The sequence below is a fragment of the Sciurus vulgaris genome, assembly GCF_902686455.1.
Source record: "Sciurus vulgaris genome assembly, chromosome: 8".
NCBI classification, from domain to species: Eukaryota; Metazoa; Chordata; class Mammalia; order Rodentia; family Sciuridae; genus Sciurus; species Sciurus vulgaris.
In genome coordinates, this window is record NC_136468.1 from 23,321,282 (window position 1) to 23,339,180 (window position 17,899).

The 17,899-nt window shown below is 39.4% G+C and overlaps 1 protein-coding gene and 1 long non-coding RNA gene across 4 annotated transcripts in view; both read right to left on the reverse strand.

The window, feature by feature from the left end:
* Positions 1-17,899, reverse strand: part of MKLN1 (muskelin 1) — a 322,083-nt gene that overhangs the window by 241,659 nt on the left and 62,525 nt on the right. The gene's annotated exons all lie outside the window — the stretch shown is intronic.
* The window catches only part of LOC306667535, a 68,746-nt gene extending 50,847 nt beyond the window's left edge, over positions 1-17,899 (reverse strand). The window contains exon 1 of the long non-coding RNA XR_013765593.1: positions 17,822-17,899. This is a non-coding gene — a long non-coding RNA (uncharacterized lncRNA). The remainder of the gene's footprint in view (positions 1-17,821) is intronic.

Consider the following 17,899-nt stretch of genomic DNA (forward strand, 5'->3'; position numbering starts at 1 on the left):
CTCTAATGGAAATTGGTGCAATTGGTTTTGTAGATACTGATTTTTATCAGCAACCAGAAACTGTGCTAAAAGCTCAATTTAGCCTATTTTAGGCTCCCTCGTAAGTTATTCAAGGAGGGAATATAGCAATACATGAACACTGTGATATATAGATATGAAAGTATCTTAATTGAAATACATACTCTAGTTTAGGACAATGTTGCCCTGCCAAGATGATGGAAGTTACCTGGAAATGCAGGGACACGTTTGCTCTCAGACTGAGCTTTTTCTACTACACAGCTTGGCCATTTTCTTGGGGTTTGTTTTGTTTTGCTTTGTTTTGTTTTTTTGTTTGTTTTTGTTTTGGTACCAGGGGTTTAACCTAGGAATGCTCTACTACTGAGCTATATCCCCACACCTTTTTACTTTTTTATTTTGAGACAGGATTTCACTAAGTTGCTGACGCTGCCCCAACCTCCCAAACCTCTGGGATTACGGGTGTGTTCCCCTATACCTGGCTGTACTGTGTTTTAACAACTTCAATCTTGTTAACCTAACGATCTGGAGGAGTCAGTCTTACATACTGATGGTCAGATTCTAATTTGGGCTTCCTCGTGGCCACTGCAACTTCTTTCACGTTTCTGTTTATCTTTTCATGTTTTCTAGTCTTCTAGTCATATGCTATGTGATTCTATCTATACAGAGACTTCATAGGTCTATAAATTTTTGTTTGACTGCTAAGGGAAACAAAAGCCTTGGACAGGGACTTCCATGAGATCCCTTGGACATCTTCAACTCAACACAGTCAAAAGAGAACCCTCGGCTCTTTCCTTGAACCTTCTTATATCAAATAACAAGGGGCTTAAACAAAGATTTAATTTCTGTTTTTTATAAACAAGTTGCCTGGTAGTAGATGATTGCTGGTATAGGTTCAGCTACTCAACCATATTATCTGGATTCAGGTGACTTTTTTTTTTTCTCCTTCACCATCCTTAGCATATGTGTCTTTAATTTTCAGACCTTTCGTCTTAAAGTCAGAAGATGTTTTACCAAAGCTCCACCCATCATGAGGGTGTTCCAGACAGAGATATCTATGCCCAGAGGCTTTCACTGAGATCTCATTAGCCAGAAATAAGTCTCCCTTAGCTGCAAAGGAAATGGGAAAATTGAGTATCTAGCAAAAGGGAATGGGATTATTATGACTGAATTATACCAATCATGATTCATCACTTGGGGCTGGACATATTGTCATTCTAAACAAAGACAGGGCTCTGTTAGCAGAGGCAAGAAAGGAACCAGCGACTGGTGAGGGAGTTAACAGAGTTGGCCACTCTTCTTATCCCATGTCACCTGGTGACATGGCATCACCAATGGCATTACCACCCACCTGGTGCCTGGGCTCACAAAAGGGGTAACAGCTTTGAGTCCCTCTTTGTCTTACACCTCACAAACAAACCATTGGAGACCTGTGGACTCCACCTGCTGTACCTGCCCCAGACCCTCTACCCACCATCTTCACTGCCACTGTCCTAGATCAAACCACCATTTTCACCTACATGACGATCGCTTCCTAAAGACCTCCCCACTCGACTTCCTCTCTTGTTCTCTACAATTCTTGGCCCAAACAGAAAATCGCTTCTTTGTTTAAAACCTCCCAATGGCTTCCCATCTGTCCTAAAATCGAAATTCCTAATCCTAGCCTGTCATGCCTAGATGGTCTAGGCTCTGTCTACCTGTACAACTTCACCGTGTGCCACTTTTCCATTTGCCACTGAGTTTCAGTCACCTGGGTCCTCTTTCTCAAACTCAGATTTCTTACTACCTTGGGGACCTCTGAGTCATCCATTCTCTCCACCTAGAATACTCTTCTTTCCTATCTTTTCATGATGGGCTCCTCTTGGTCACTGAGATCATTATTTAATGTCATCTCCCAGAGAGGGGTTCCCTAATCACGCAGTCTAAAATGCCACCCAATGATCCATCACTTCACCCTTTTTCATTTCTCTGTATTGCTATCATTGTCTAATTCTTACAGTATTTACCTCTTCATGTATCATGTAATGAGACCTATGGATTTGTTTATCGTCAAACTCCCCCACCAGAATGCACGGACCTCATCTGTTGTGTTCATTGCTGTAAGTTCTCACCAAATATTTCTGAATGAATGAAAGGAAAGACCTTTAAGTGGAAACTTTGTGAAGCAAAATAACATCTGTAACATATTATCAGGATCCTTAGAGTTATCCTTTATAGAGCAAAATCATTCAGTTAAAAAATCTCAAATGTGTTTTGGTTTACGACATCACAATTAATAAGCAACATTAACTTCCGCCCTACCTCTCTCCTCCCTGTGTCCTCATTTCCAAAGCCAAATAGACCACGTGTCTTCTGGACCAAATTGTTCTTTCAAGGTGGTTATTGAATGCCTTCTCCACTGATTTCTTTCTCTTTGCTTAATAACATGATTGCATTGTCTCACCATTTTCTGAAGGTTTGGGAGAATTTGAAAAGAAACATTTGGGAAATGTCTTGCTTCCCTCCATTTTTGGCCAGGATTTCAATAAGGGGAAAACCCAAATGTTCTTGAAAGAGAAGAAAAGGATTCAGTTAGCCTCTGAAATGACTTCCCTTTTTCTTAGGTTTTCATATTTCTATCTTTGCACTTTCCAAAGGCTAAAATCATCTCCACTCTCTTGATCAAAATACTAGATTTTTTATTAGATTGTCCTCCAGGAAAAATGGTGAAGTCAGAGAGATTAATATGCCATCTTCCTTCATCTCTCTTTCTTTGATCCTCTCAGTCCTTTCCAGGCCTTCCCAATCCCAAGGTGACCCGGTGTAGGCCTAGATTTCTGGACCAATGGTCAGCTGGGACCATGAACTCAGCCTGCATTCGAGACCTCCAGCACACCTGCAGGTCATGGTGCATTGGAATTGTACAACAAAAAGTTGGGGAAGTTCATTCAGATCCATACTAGGTACCTGCTGGTGATGCTTATCCAGCTCACTCCCAAATATCCCTGCTGGGAAAAAAATATTCTCAAATGCTACTCACAAGTCAATCTCTCTCCCTCTTCCTTTCTCCCTCCCCTCCTCTCCTGATCTTCAAACTTCTGGAATTGCCTATAGAAAATAACAAGAGAATTCCCATCTTCAACTGTCCTCAGTGAATATGTTAAAAATAAAAATAGGTTGGGTGAGGTGGCACATGCCTGTAATCTCAGTGACTCAGGAGGCTGAGGCAGGAGGGTCATGAGTTCAAAATCAGCCTCAGCAAAAGCAAGATGCGCTAAACAACTCAGTGAGACCCTGTCTCTAAAGAAAATACAAAATAGGACTGTGAATGTGACTCACTGGTCAAGTGACCCTGAGTTCAATCCCTGGTACCAAAAAAAAAAAAAAAAAAAAAAAAAAAAAAGGAGGAGGAGGAGGAGAAGAAGAAGAAGAAGAAACTATTCTTCTGTATTCAGTGAAACTTTAGCCCCTGTCCTTCCTCACTTACCAACACCATCTCCCCCACCACGCACACCATGTCTGGGCTCTAAGCCTAGACATTACTTCTCATATACCACAGACTTCTGAAACTCTATGTCCCAAACCAGCCTTGGAAACAGTTTTGAGCATGCACCAGTGAAAAATGTATACCAGTGAAGGTATACATCCCCCAAACTCATATATTAAAAATGAACCATACATATATGTTCAAAACAAAACAATAAGAGGAATAAAGGTAAAATTAAATTATTTGACTCACTACTGTTGGAGGCTATTTTCAGATTTTGTCTCAGATTACCTGGGTGACTATATCCTTATGGCAGACAGAATTCTAAAGATGGCAGCCCCAAATTCCCATCCCCCGGCGATTCAGTCAGACTCTCATTGAGGTATAGCTGGGGAGGGTTTTAAGTCCCAAGTGAGTTTAAATTATGGATATTATCCAGTGGGCCTGGCCCATTCCAGTGAGAACTTCAGAAGAACAGTTTTCCAGAGGAAACTGAAGAGATTCCAAAGGTGAGAAAGACACAGGGTGACTGCTGGCTGGGGTAATGGAGAAAACCAAGTGAGAGGAATGGGTGAGCACTACACCAGAGTTCTTCCCCAGAGCCCCCGGAAGAGTCCAGCCCGATTCATAATCTCTTGATTTCTACCTGATGGGATCCTAAGCAGAGAACCCAGCCAAGCCCACCTGGATCATAGTGACCTATGGAACTACAGAACCTGCTGAGTAAGTAGGATACTGTTTTAATCCTTAAGTTTGTGTTAATGTTTTCCACTGTTGTAGAAAACTAATACATCCTTTCAGCTTTCAGATCTCTAAATAAAGGTAATAATGTCTAACTATGCCCAAGAAACACTCCAAACACAAATATTAATGTCATTAGTATGTTGTTTTAAGTTCAATAGAAATGTATTCAATTATTTCCAAATGCTGTGATTTTTATATTAATTACAATAGTCAAGGGTCAATTGAGGACAATTAGACTCTTCAATGCTGGTTACATTTGTTTTGTCAGTTCCTTGCAGTTGGAGGACAGAGCTAACTTTAGAAGCCACTTCATATGGGTTAGAGTGTGGAATTGTTCCTTAGGAGGGACACATTTAACCTGTAGTCTTTAATTAGCAAAACAATGAGCTGCATTTTATCAATGATCTACTGGATGCCACATCTACATGTCAAATATAGGGATCTTTTTGTTTCCTAGTTAGATTTCCTTTTTTGAAGAACTTGACCTTCACCTTAGAAAATCTTCTCAAATTCAGCAAGCTATTTCTATCTTGAGAAGATCCTGAGAGAAGAGGCAAAAGAAGATCATACCTGTTTTAATAAAATTGATCAGTGAGATAAAAGAAAGCCAGAAAGCAGGTCAAGAATGTTCTGAGCGCATAATCATGCCCTAAGTAAACTGAGACGTGAATGGTGCTGAACCTGTTAACCCAGATTTCTCTTCTTAAGAATGAGAGGTAACCATGGAGTACTCTGGTGAGCGGATCTAGTTTAAACAAAGTGATATGGGGAAGAAGAAGGTGGTGGTTAAGGAAGTGCGAGGTTGTACTGGAGGGAGAACATTCCAATTTAGGAGGCAGACTTTCTATGAAGGACCAGGAGGGAGGGAAGTATAGGTTGTTTGATTAAAAACTTCATGGCCCTAGGCAAATGGCTCAAATTTCCTGAGCCTCAGTTGCCTCATGTCTAAATCAAGACAGTATTTTGTGTGTGTGTGTGTGTGTGTGTGTGTGTGTGTGTGTGTGTGTGTGTGTGGCGGGGGACAGTGAGTACTAGGGATTGATCCCAGGGGAGTTTAACCACTGAGCCACATCCCAGTCCTTTTATATATTTTATATATATAAATATTATATGTATATATTATATATATAGTTTATATATATATAAAGCATATATATATATATATATTTTGTTGTTGTTGTTGTTGTAGATGGTCATAATACCTTTATTTTTATGTGGTGCTGAGGATCAAACCCAGCGCCTCACATGTGCTAGGCAAGCGCTCTACCACTGAGCCACAATCTCAGCCAATCTACAGCCTTTTTTATGTTTTATTTAGAGACAGGGTCTCGCTGAGTAGCTCAGGGCCTCGCTAGGTTGCTGAGGCTGGCTTTGAACTCACAATCCTCCCCCCTCAGCCTCCTGAGCCACTGGGATTACAGGCGTGAGCTATCACACCTGACTCTAGACAGTTTTGAATGTTCTGAACAGCATGCCTGAAACATGGAAGCCTCGACTAACGATGGCAGCATTAGGACCAGGCAATCTCATCCCCCTGCCCTTGTCCCAGAGTCCTGGATAAGCATCTCGGTTCTTAACAGCCCCTCTGGCTAGGCCTCAGTGTCATGTTCAAAGCAAAAGACCAGACCAGTGGTGAGGCCAGATGTCTAAAGCAAACACACCCTTATGGCAGGGAGACCAGGAGAGTGGATCTAGATATAGGAGGCCAGTTCCTCAGGGACAGGACTTACTAGACACCCCCTCCCAGGTGCGAGGGACTATAGGAAAATATCCACAAATAAAAATCTCTGTCTAAAACAATCCAATTTTCTGTCCCAATCCATTGACCAACTTAGCCATCAAAGATCATATTTTTCCAACATGGTCCATTTTCTTGGCTTTCCTAAGTCGTTAATTATGATCATGTTTTCCCAAATGTGGAAATTCCCCTTGCGCAGATGCAGCCGGTGCTGGCCAACCCTCCTTTCCTGAGAAGTCTCCACAGCACAAAAATATTTTTGTTTTCCCGAATTGCCCACAGGGAAAATTTCCTCACTCTTTTTTTCCCTCCTCCCTTAAAGCCCTCTGGCAATTTCCAGGAATCTGAGCAAACCCAAATTACTTAGATCACTGGAGAGCCTTTTAGATGTTTTAACACGACAAAAAAGAATCTGAACTTTAAATTTAACGTTATTAAACCAATTCTAAGAGTTGTGTTTAATAAACGAAAGCAATGCTACTGAAATCGTACCTAAGAATATGTTTCCTCCCACTCCTACCTAAGAATATGTTTCTAGGGTTCAGGAGCTTACATTATAAACAGTGGTGGCCAAAGGGATTACCATTGTATCTGGATTAAACAGCATTACGTGAGGCACAGTTTGGACCTAGGAAAAAGTCTAATACAAATGTAGGCATTTTGCACCAAAGTGGGTCTACAATAGAGATGATTATTCAAATTGTAAAAGTTTGCTAGACAATTCATTCCAGTTATCTTATTCAGCTTCTGGATTTATCAAGGTGCCCTGTGCAGGGCTGACGGCAGTAGAGACACTCCAGAGATATTTTGTTCCTTTCAGAACATTCATCAAGGAGCATTTTTGTGCCAGAAACTAAATTTAGGTGGTAAAGAAGGGGTGGTGGAGTGATGAATCAGACTGGGTCTCTGCCCTCAAAGTCTTTATAATCTAATCAAGAAGGCGTGATATGTACTCTAACCGCTGGCTTTTCATCAGGGGCAATCCCCTCCTTCCCCTGGGGACTTTTGGCAATGTCTGGAGACATTTGAGATTATCAGAACTGGAAGTGGGGTTGTTACTGGCACCTAATGGAAAGAGGCAAGGATGCTGCTAAACCTCCTGGAACGCACAGAACAGCCCTTCACAATAAAGAATTCTCTAGTCTTAAAGGTCAATTGTGCCAAGGTTGAGAAACCCTGACCTAGCTATGCTAGCTAGAACAAAGGACTTGTTGATCAATTGCTCAACTGATTGATTGGTGTTGGTCCACATGATAAATGACTTTCACCCTAAGACCCCAGTCATTTTGAATTTGTGCCTATATCCCATTATAACTCTAAAGTGTCTTTTGAATAAATGAGTACACTGAGACAGGTGCTGAATGAAGCATGAGATAAAATGTCACTAGGCAAAATGAATGATAATTTAGAGTGAATTGTTAACTTGAGGACAAAATTTTTCTAGCATGATGCCAAGCATATAATAACTGCTGAGTGAATATGAACTAAACATATTCAGATAAATTAGCAGCACAAATTACCTAAAGTTTAAAGAGGAATCTTATTAAAATAGTCCTCATAGTAACCTTCTTCTCAGAAATACTTCTCGATAGACTCCTGGAATTGCATATCGTACTGTGAAGTGATATAACTCTATATATATTTTTATAATTTGGCATCCAAAAATTTCCCTAATTCAAATTAGCCCTTTCCCTAAAATACCTTATTAGTGAATGCTAATGAATTTTGAAATTTTAAACAGTAACTCAGGAGACAGAGACAGGGAGGACTGCAAGGTCGAGGTCAGCCTCTGCAACTTAACAAAGACCCTCAGCAACTTAGCAAGACCCTGTCTCGAAATAAAAAATACAAAGGGCTGGGGATGTGGCTCAGTGGTAGAGCACCTCTGGGTTCAATCTCCAACACACACACACACACACACACACACACACACACACACACACACACAGTGTTGAAAGTAAAGTACGAAAACGGTTGAGTGTCACTCTCAGTTTGTGACACTGAAATTAAACAATGAAATTATATCTTTAAATTAGAACATGTCAGTGGAAAAATATGATTTAATTTACTAAAATTAGCATTTTTTCCAGGAAAAACCATCAAGTGGTCTCATGTTCTAGCATTTATGAGGTAAACAGGGCTATTATTGCATAGAAATCTGTACTTTTGATTAGGCCATTACCATCAATTGTGATATGTGGTTACCCAGGAAGTAGTGGCTTTTTTCTTCCACCTATTTGGCCTGTATTTTCAGTGTAAGTTGGTGAGTAAGACAGGACATGGCATCTAATTTTTATATTACCATTACTCATAGGTAAGTAGGATGGGAGAAATATCATACAAATTTTAAACAGAAATAAATGTAATAATCTGCCATTTGGAAAATTAGAATCAACATTCCTAAATTTAACACAGATCACAGAGACCATGATGTTTCTGATTTTGCAACATAAAGGAGCAGGACTTCCTTTGAATTTGAAAATTTCCAGTTAATTTTTTGCCCCAGTGTAAGTTTAACGAGGTATGTTTAAGAGCAGGGGAGGCGGGCTTTTACTCATTCCTTTTCATAAACACAAATTAAATAATCAAAAATTACTGATGGAGGAGGAAACTGATGGAGGGAGTTCCTTAATAGATAGAAGAAGTTCATAAGAGACACATTTATTTTTTAAAGATTTGTCATACACAAACACACACACACACACATATGTACACATTGTAGATGGTCACAGTACCTTTATTTTATTTATATGTGGTGTCAAGAATCAAACTCAGTGCCTCACACATGCTAGGCAAGCGCTCTACCACTGAGCCACAGTCCCAGCCCTGAAACATATTTATTTTTGGACACCCCAAATTTGAAAAATAAAGAAATAAAACTTGGGCTAGGGATGGACCTCAGTTAGAGCATTTACTGCATATGCGAGACTCTGGGTTCCATCCCCAGCACTCCTCCCACACACAAATTTGGCTCACAGATATATTCAGTATGGTCAGATAAAGAGCGATAACTAGTATAAATGGACCTTGATGTGATGCATTAGGACCTCCCCCTCATTGTCTGCATTTATTTACAATAACAAGAGGCTTCCTTTCTTCTTGGAGGGAAGTTAGGTAAATATTAAAATGGAGACTTTGGATTGAAGAGTGCCTAAATGATGGGCATGAATTTATAATTTTTTTATAATGATGGGCATGAATAGCTGGCAGACTCTCCTGGCCCAGGAATAATGTGATTTCCATAATCTTGGAACCCTGCTGAATTGAGCTTCTGTCATAGCCTTGCTGGCCGCTGCTTCAGACCTCAGGGAAGACCAAGGGTAAAACGACTGTCACCAGCCCTCTTCCCCAGGTAGACCAAGGTATTTACCACACACCTCTCCATTCATTCACCTCTTCCTTACAGAAAGCTGTTGTCCTATGAACAAAATGCATTGCCAACATGTGGAAGTATGAACTGGCACAAAGAGGTGCTAAAAGAATCGCAAGAAGGTGGTTTTGCTGGAGTATTTGCTCCAAAGAGAAGAACAGGGAGAATGTGGCCATCAGATGAGAAGTGTATTTTTCAAACTGTAAATTGCTAGACCAAAATGATTAGGTTTCCCTCTATTTCCTATTGCAAGGATGATGTTCAAAATACTTAATAACTAGCTGGGCATGATGGCACATGCCTGTAATCCCAGCAGCTCAGGAGGCTGAGCAGACAGATTGTGAGTTCAAAGCCACGCTCAGCAATTTAGTGAGAACCTAACCAATTCAGTGCTACACTGTGTCTAAATATGAAAAAGGGCTGGGGATGTTTCACAGTGGTTAAGTGCCCCTGGGTTCAATCCCTAGCAAAACAACAAAAAAAACAAAAACAAACAAACAACAACAACAACAAAAGCCTTATTTACTCATATAGCACAGACAAGAACCAATCAAAATGTATATTCAAGGAACCAGGATAGACTAAATAAACTAGAATGGCCCTACTAGCAAGCAACAGCTGACTGGCAGCTCTGATTATTTTACAGGATCATGAAAGTCAGTATAAAGTTGATTTGTAAACTAAAATACATTAGGGAAACATATTATAATATGTTTTTGATGCAGCTGAATTGAAGATTAGATGATGGATATACAAAAGAAATTAAAGACATTTGCTAATTTTTATTGAATTCACATTATTTTAATTGCTTATAGACTCAAAATTCTAATTAATTCCCTTCCTTTCAAAACTGTTCAGATTAAATAGATGATTATTATTTTTTTGTAAACAAATGGGATACATGTTGTTTCTCTGTTAAATAGATGATTTTTAAACGCCAGATTTTGTTTCTTTCAATTGGACCATCAGTAAAACCATGTTCACTTGCCCAAATATAAGTTGCTTTTTAAAATTCTAAAGTATCTCTTAATCCCATATCGGAAATAATGTATCCCTAACTTTTATAGTGGTTATTTTTTTGGGTGATGGGATGGAGGGTGATTTCTTGTTCATCTTTGCATTTTTTTTTGTATTTGAATATTTATAATGCATTACAAAAATAATCATTCAAAATTCTCTCCTTTATATATACTTAGCCAAAATTATAGTTCACAGCATTCTATCCTATTAGCTAATTGATTTTCCAAATTCAACCCCTCTTTAATCATTACAATCACTATTTTAAAAAACTCTCTGAGGTAGCCAATTTGAAAAGACAGAATATCCAGCTGCTTCCATAGGGTACTCTGTCTCTGGAGAATTTTTCTTTCACTATTATTGTTCTTTGTGTTGTCATATCTAGTTGTTTCAGAACACTGCTGAACTCTCTAAATTCTTCTGAAAGGAAAACCATAAGATGTGAATTAAGGCAACTTGGAAACACACTGCTCAAGTTAGTATGTGTAAATGTTGGAATATCCTTGAAGGCAGGGTCTGTGGATTAAATAATCTCAGAAATTTTCTTTTGCTGTGCAGGCATCGGGAAGACAAAGGGGATGAATTAGGAAGAGATTTGGACAATACTCTGGTATTCAGGCTTATAAATAAATTACACAATTTTCCTTTTCTGGATCTTGCTCTCATGGTGTAATGGACACTCTGAACCAATAACATCTAAGTGTCTTTCAGCCAAATGATTCAGCCTCATTGCATTCCTTGTAGATACTAAGGGGTTATATTTCCTTGAGACTGGGTCCTGGGTCAGTAACAGAAATTCGAAAAAAGCTGATTTTTTTTTAAAGGTGGCAGGATTAGGACTCATTTATTTATTTTCTTTTTGGCATTGTGGTTATAATGCTATTTGTGCCCTATCGACCCATCTATCCAGAGAAAAGTGGGGGGAAAGTAGAAGAGTTTTTCATCATTGGAAAATTTCAAAGTCAGCCTGGATGACTACCAGGTACTCTCTAGAAGAAACACATCCATGGGAAGGAAACTTGACTAAGATGTCCTCTCATGTTCATCCCTGTATTCTGTGATCTGAAATTTACCCTCTTAACATATGGTGGTGAGGTGTCATGCTAGAAGAACAGGAGTCTCTTCTAGCCATTTTCCTTGTTTTGTCTAAAATCTGCAGCTTTGTGAGGGTGCCAGCTCTGAGAAATTAAACAGAAGAGAAGGGGATGGGTGGGAAAATACTGCTAGGAGACTCGGAGCTGTCCAGCAGTGGAAGGAGCTGCAGCCACGCAAGCTTCAGCTAAGAAGACATATTATGGCAGTTTGGAACAGGATTCAGCCAAGCCACTGTTGGCCAGAGAGAGGGGTATGTATGCATACATGTATACAGCAGTTTCCCCTCATCTGAGGTTTTAGCTACCCCAAGTCAGCCTTGGTCCAGAAATATGAAATGAAAAATTCTAGAACTAAATAATTCATAAGTTTTAAATTGCTGGCTGTTCTAAGGAGCATGATGAACTTTCATACCATCTCATTTCATCCCACCTGGGACATGAATCATCCCTTTGTCCAGTGTATCTATGCTGTATATGCTACCTGCCCATGAGTCACTTAGTAGTCATCTTAATCATCAGATTGACTGTCATGGTATCTGTGATTTTGTTCAAGAAAACTTTATTGTACTTAATAGTAGTCCCAAAGCGTAAGAGTAGTGGTACTAACAATTCAAATATGCTGAAGACAGGTCAAGGAAAGAGGTGAAAGTAAAGCAAAATTTAATAAGGAAAGAAAAAACAAACTGTATTCTGTGGTTAATGAGACCTTTGGTTCTATCCAAGGAAAAAATTATGGCCTCTGTGCATGAGAAGTGCTTAGTTAAAATGAAAAAGGCATTAAATTATAGGGTTCAGTACTCTATGGTTTCAGGCATCCACTGGGGTCTTGGAACAAATCTCCAGTATATAATGGGGGACTACTACACGGAAGTATTGTGCAATCCCATCCCAAGGGATTTTTCTGACTACTTTATGTATGTACAGCTTTTCATTTTAAATAGCATTAATGAACTTCTAAATTGTGTAGAGGAAGAAAGGGAGAAAGTGATACTGGACAGGGGAAGATAAAGTAGAAGACAAAGAGGGAGAAAGGCAAAAATAGGACTATTACATTGGACAAATGGTCTTTCAGCTTGTTAATTTCAAGCTGTTGAGCAATGCACACACTACATAAACATGCTCTATTGGCAGCAAGGTTCAAGTCTACAGCAGCTTCAGTATTTGTTTTACAATCAGTAGTACAATTATTTTAGCACACCTTTTTAAAATTTTTATTTATTTTTTGCAGTGCTGGGGATTGAACCCAGGGCCTTGTGCTTACAAGGCAAGCACTCTACCCACTGAGCTATCTCCCCAGCCCAGCATACCTTTTTATTTAAAAAAAAAATAAGTATAGCTTACATAGGCTTTACTGAGAGTATAACTAAATTATTAAAAATAAAGTATGTTTATCCTAAATAGGTTTTTTTAGTCCTTTTCCCATCTCAAGAGGTAAGCTGCATTCACTTTGATGCAAGCCCACTTGACTGAGGTTTTGAAGAAAAATATAAAACTATTTAACCAAGTTTATATTTTTATTAAATAACTTGATACTGAGCTATATTTTCTTATATTTCCTTCTACAAGAAAAAAACAATCTTTCCACAGATATCCTAGATTTGAGAAGAGGAGAATTACAGAATCATCTTGCCCTGCTTCCATGTGCTAGACAACTAAATGGTAACCCAATTTTACAGATAAAACAATTGCATGCAGAAGGGCTATGTGCTCCATGAAAAATTTTAAAAAGTTTAAAAAGCACAAATTTCAAAATAAAAATTTTAATTAAGAAAATTTAAATTCCCATATTCATTGTAGAAAATTTGGAAAATACAAAGATACACAAAAAAAGAAAATTTAAATTATTCTGGTGAAACTATTATTAATATTCTGGTATATAGGCTCCCAAATATATGTATGTTGGCCCCACATATCTATAATCTCAGCTTCTCAGGAGGCTGAGGCAGAGGATTGCAAATCCCAGGCCAGTCTGGGCAACTTAGGGAGACCCTGTCTCAAAATTCAATAAAAAAGGGCTGAGGCTGTCACTCAGGGGTAGAGCACTCCTGGGTTCAATCCCCATGTTATGGTTTGGACGTGAGGTGCCCCCCAAAAGCTCATGTGTGAGACAATGCAAGCAGGTTCAGAGGAGAAATGATTGGGTTGTGAGAGCCTTAACCCAATCAGTGGATTAATCACCTGATGGAATTAATTGAGTGGTAACCTGAAGGCAGGTGGTATGTGGCTGGGGTCCTGGGGTCGTGGCTTTGGGCTATATATTTGTATCAGGAGAGTAGAATCTTCTCTTCTCCCCTCCCTCCTCTCTCTGTCTCTCCCTCCCTCTCCTCCTCCTCCCCCCTCCTCCTCCCCCTCCTCCTCTTCCTCCCCACTCCCCCTCTCCCCCACTCCCCCTCTCCCCCATTTCCCCCTCTCCCCCACTCCCCCTCTCTCTCTTCCCTCCTCCCCTCCCCTCATCTCTCTCTCTCTCTCTCTCTCTCTCTCTCTCTCTCTCTCTCTCTCTCTCTCTCTCCCCCTCCCCCTCTACCCTCTCCCTCCTTCCTGATCATGTGAGCTTCTTCCCTTTGCCACACTCTTCTGCCGTGATGTTCTGCATCACCTTGAGCCCCAGGAATGGAGCCAGCTATCTATGGACTGAGACCTCTGAAACCGTGAGCCCCCAAATAAACTTTTCCTCCTATACAGTTGTTCTAGTCTGGTCCCTTAGTCACAGCAGCAAAAAGAACTGACTAAAACCCCCCAGTACCACAAAATAAATATATAAATAATATACCAAACACATATGTGGTCACATTCACATTTCATGCTCAACATTTCTTTGAGATGAAAAAAGGACAAGCTGGATGTGGTGGCGCATGCAGTAATCCCAGCAACTCAAGAGGCTGAGGCAGGAGGATGGTGAGTTCAAAACCAGCCTCAGCAATTTAGTGAGGTCCTAATCAACCCAGTGAGACTCCATCTCTAAATAAAAAAATTAAAAAGGGCCGGAGATATGGCTCAGTGATTGAGCACTGCTGGGTTCAATCCCAAGTACCAAAAATTAAAAAAGAAAAAAGGGCAAAATAAAAGAATTGTTGGTCCATCTTTCCCAAACCAGGGATTACAATCCAACTTAAAAAAAAAAAAAAAAAAAAAAAAAAATATATATATATATATATATTTGTAGCTGTAGATGGACACAATACCTTATTTATTTTTAGTGGTGCTGAGGGTTGGAACCCAGAGCACTAGGCAAGTGCTCTATCACTGAGCTACAACTCCAACTCCCCAACTTTTTTTTTTTTAATGCTGGGAATTAAACTCAGTATCTTACACATATAGCTCTACCACTGAGCTACATCCCCAGTTCTGCCTACATATTTTAATCATCTTTTAAAATGTGTTTCCCCTATCCTTGGACTCAGGGTAACAGTAAGTTGTAAATGGGGTGCCAGAGCTAGCACCAGGGTTGTAGACAATTCCTTCTTTCTTATCCTAAATTGAGGCTCAAGAAATTGTAAGGGAAATAAAATATTGCAAAACAGCTTTATTTTTGTGACATAACATTGGAGGTCCCCAAGTTGGACAGCTGCAGTCAGTCACATGCTTAACAGAACAAAGAGTTCTACAAAGGAAGAAGTTAACTTTAGCTTTGAAAATCCTTTTATCCTCCATGATTTTGATGCCTTTAAATTTGTCACCTGAATGCGATATTAACATAATCATCTGCATTTCCACTAATGAATGCACCTGCTTCTAAGACTTTATTTTAGCAGTTTTAATGAGCTCTTCAAAAGAGTTTGCCTGGACTTACTGCACTGCTAGAGAAATAGCAGCTGTAAGCAACTAACAACACATTCAGTATTTGAATCAAGTTCTGTGAAGTTGTTAAACTTGAGAAGGAGTATCTATCCATCTGTCTTGTGATAAGGGAAATGAAGTTGAGATATAGTTGTGGCATTTGGAAAAAGCACTAACATAAGTGGGCCTGGCCAAAGGCTACTCCTTATTTGGCCATAATTTATGGATCTCAGGCAATTCTTTAGCTAAGTGCCAATTTTCTCATTGTTTTAGTCAACTTTTCGTCACTGTGACCAAAAAAAGTGATGAAAACAACTTAGAGAAGGAAAGTTTATTTTGGCTCATGATTTTAGATGATCAGTCCATAGCCGGTCGACGCCACAGTTCTGGGCCCAAGATGAGGCAGAACATCATGGTGCAAGTCCATGGTGGTGGAAAGCAACTGAGATAACAAGGTAGCAGAGAGCAAGATCCACTACCAGGAACAAAATATAAACCCCAAAGGCATGTCCCCAGTGACTTACCTCTTCCAGCTACACCCTACCTGCCTATAGTTACCACCCAGTTAGTTAATCCATATCTATGGGTTAAGCCAATGACTAGATTAAAGCTCTTCTCTGAACTTCCCTGCCTTGTCTCACACATGAGCTTCATATCTAAACCATAATGCTCATCTATATAATAATGGTACCCATTTATAAGTTTATTGTAAAAATTACATTCCTCCCTGTTATAAGCACTCAATAATGCTAAATTTTATTATAATTACTATGTTTATTCTTAAGAAGATGTGATTTTACAAAGGGCCACATATTGCAGGAATCCACTTATCTGAAATATCCAGAATAGTTAAATCCACATAGAAGAAAGTATGTTGGTGGTTGCCAGAGGATGGGGGAACAGAAATTGCAAAGCAACCTCTTCATGGGATATGGGATTTCCTTTGAGGGGGTGATAAAGTTGTTAAGAACTAGATACATCATGTACAAACAGAAAAGTTGTACCCCATTTGTTTAAAATAAAGAAAGAAAGAAAGAAATAAGGAACTAGATACAATGGTGGTGGTCATACAATGTCATGAATATATTAAATGCCTCCAAACTGTTTATTTTAAAATGTTCGCTTTCATTTAATAAAATTCACCTCAAATATATTTTAAAAAGTATTCCTTAAATATGTGGCTTCAGGGGCTGAGGCTGTTGCTCAGTGGCACAGCACTTGCCTAGCACATAAGAGTCACTGGGTTTGATCCTTAGCACCATATAAAAAAAAGTAAAGGCATGTTGTTCATCTACAACTATAAAAAATTTTTAAAAAATATGTGGCTTTAGGTGGATCAAACAAATTCTATTTGATTGATTGTAGATTGCAAGGTGAATAGTTGCTCACGGAGACCTAGGAAAAATCATCTGATCTCTTTTACTTAAGTAATCAGCATGGCTGTTTCAATGCTGAATCATGCCTTGACCCCACAGTGAAGATTTCTGAAAGAGAAGACATCAACCAATTTCTTGAAGTCCAAACCCTTAAGCAATCCTGTACGCCATTTAGAATTTTTTAAAATTATGTGAATGTTAGCATACTAGAGTACTTATTTACTTTTAACATATATTAATACTTTTTATTTTGTAATCAAATTCATTTCATGCTTGTTACACTCTAACTTCAATCACATTTTCATGATTGTAATCTCCCTCCTCCTTTCCTTCCATCTGCTCCTCTGTGTACTTTCATTTGAAAAGTAAGGAGTAATAACCCATCCAGAATTCAATTGAATGGAAAATGAAAAATGGGACAAATGTTGCTTTTAAAATGTACAAAACAGACACATTACAGATCAAGTGGAAGTAACATCCTGGAGGACAGATCCCACAGACTTTGATATCTCTGTCTGTCTGTCTGTCTGTCTGTCTCATATAGGTAGTTCAAAGGTGGGATAGCTGTTAAGAAAATGGAAAATTCTCCAATTCCCTTTTTATTTTATTCCAACAATAGCAAAACAAATATTTTGGCTGAAATGAAGGTAATTTATTCTCTGGATGTCCTTCCCTTCACGTGATTCTGTTCAACAGTTTTCCCTCAATAGAGGGAATCAGAACCAGTTTAGGAATCTTCACCAACTTGATACAGGGATTTTCTTTAGAAAGGCATTGGTTTCTAGATCCCCCAAATAGAATCTGCTGGAATAGGCAACCTTCTGATAACTGCATGCATTCCCATATTCTAGAAGATCTACTTTATCCAAGATGGCATGCTGCTCTGAGACCTCAGTTTCGCAACCTGAGAAAACCACCCCAAAGAAGCTCTCCTCCAGCCCCCTCAGGCAGTGCTCTGCTACTGTCACTGCGCTGACCTCAGACTGAGGAGGACCTGTTGTCTATGGCTTTGCTATGCCCACACGCTGTGGCCCTCAGGAGGGAGGCCTCGGTGTCACCTGGAAACCAGTTAGAAACACTGACTCAGGCCCCACCCTAGACCTGTCGAATCAGAATCTGCATCTTCATAGGATTCCCAGGTGATTCCCATACACGCTTAGGTTTAAGAGGCAACGGTCTAAGGGATCTACCTTGAGATTGTTTTTTTCCAGCAACAGAACTCACCATGTCCTGTGCCCAAGTTGTATCCATCACTTTCCACTTCCAGTCTCTACACAGATTTCTGTGTAGGGCTCCAGGGCA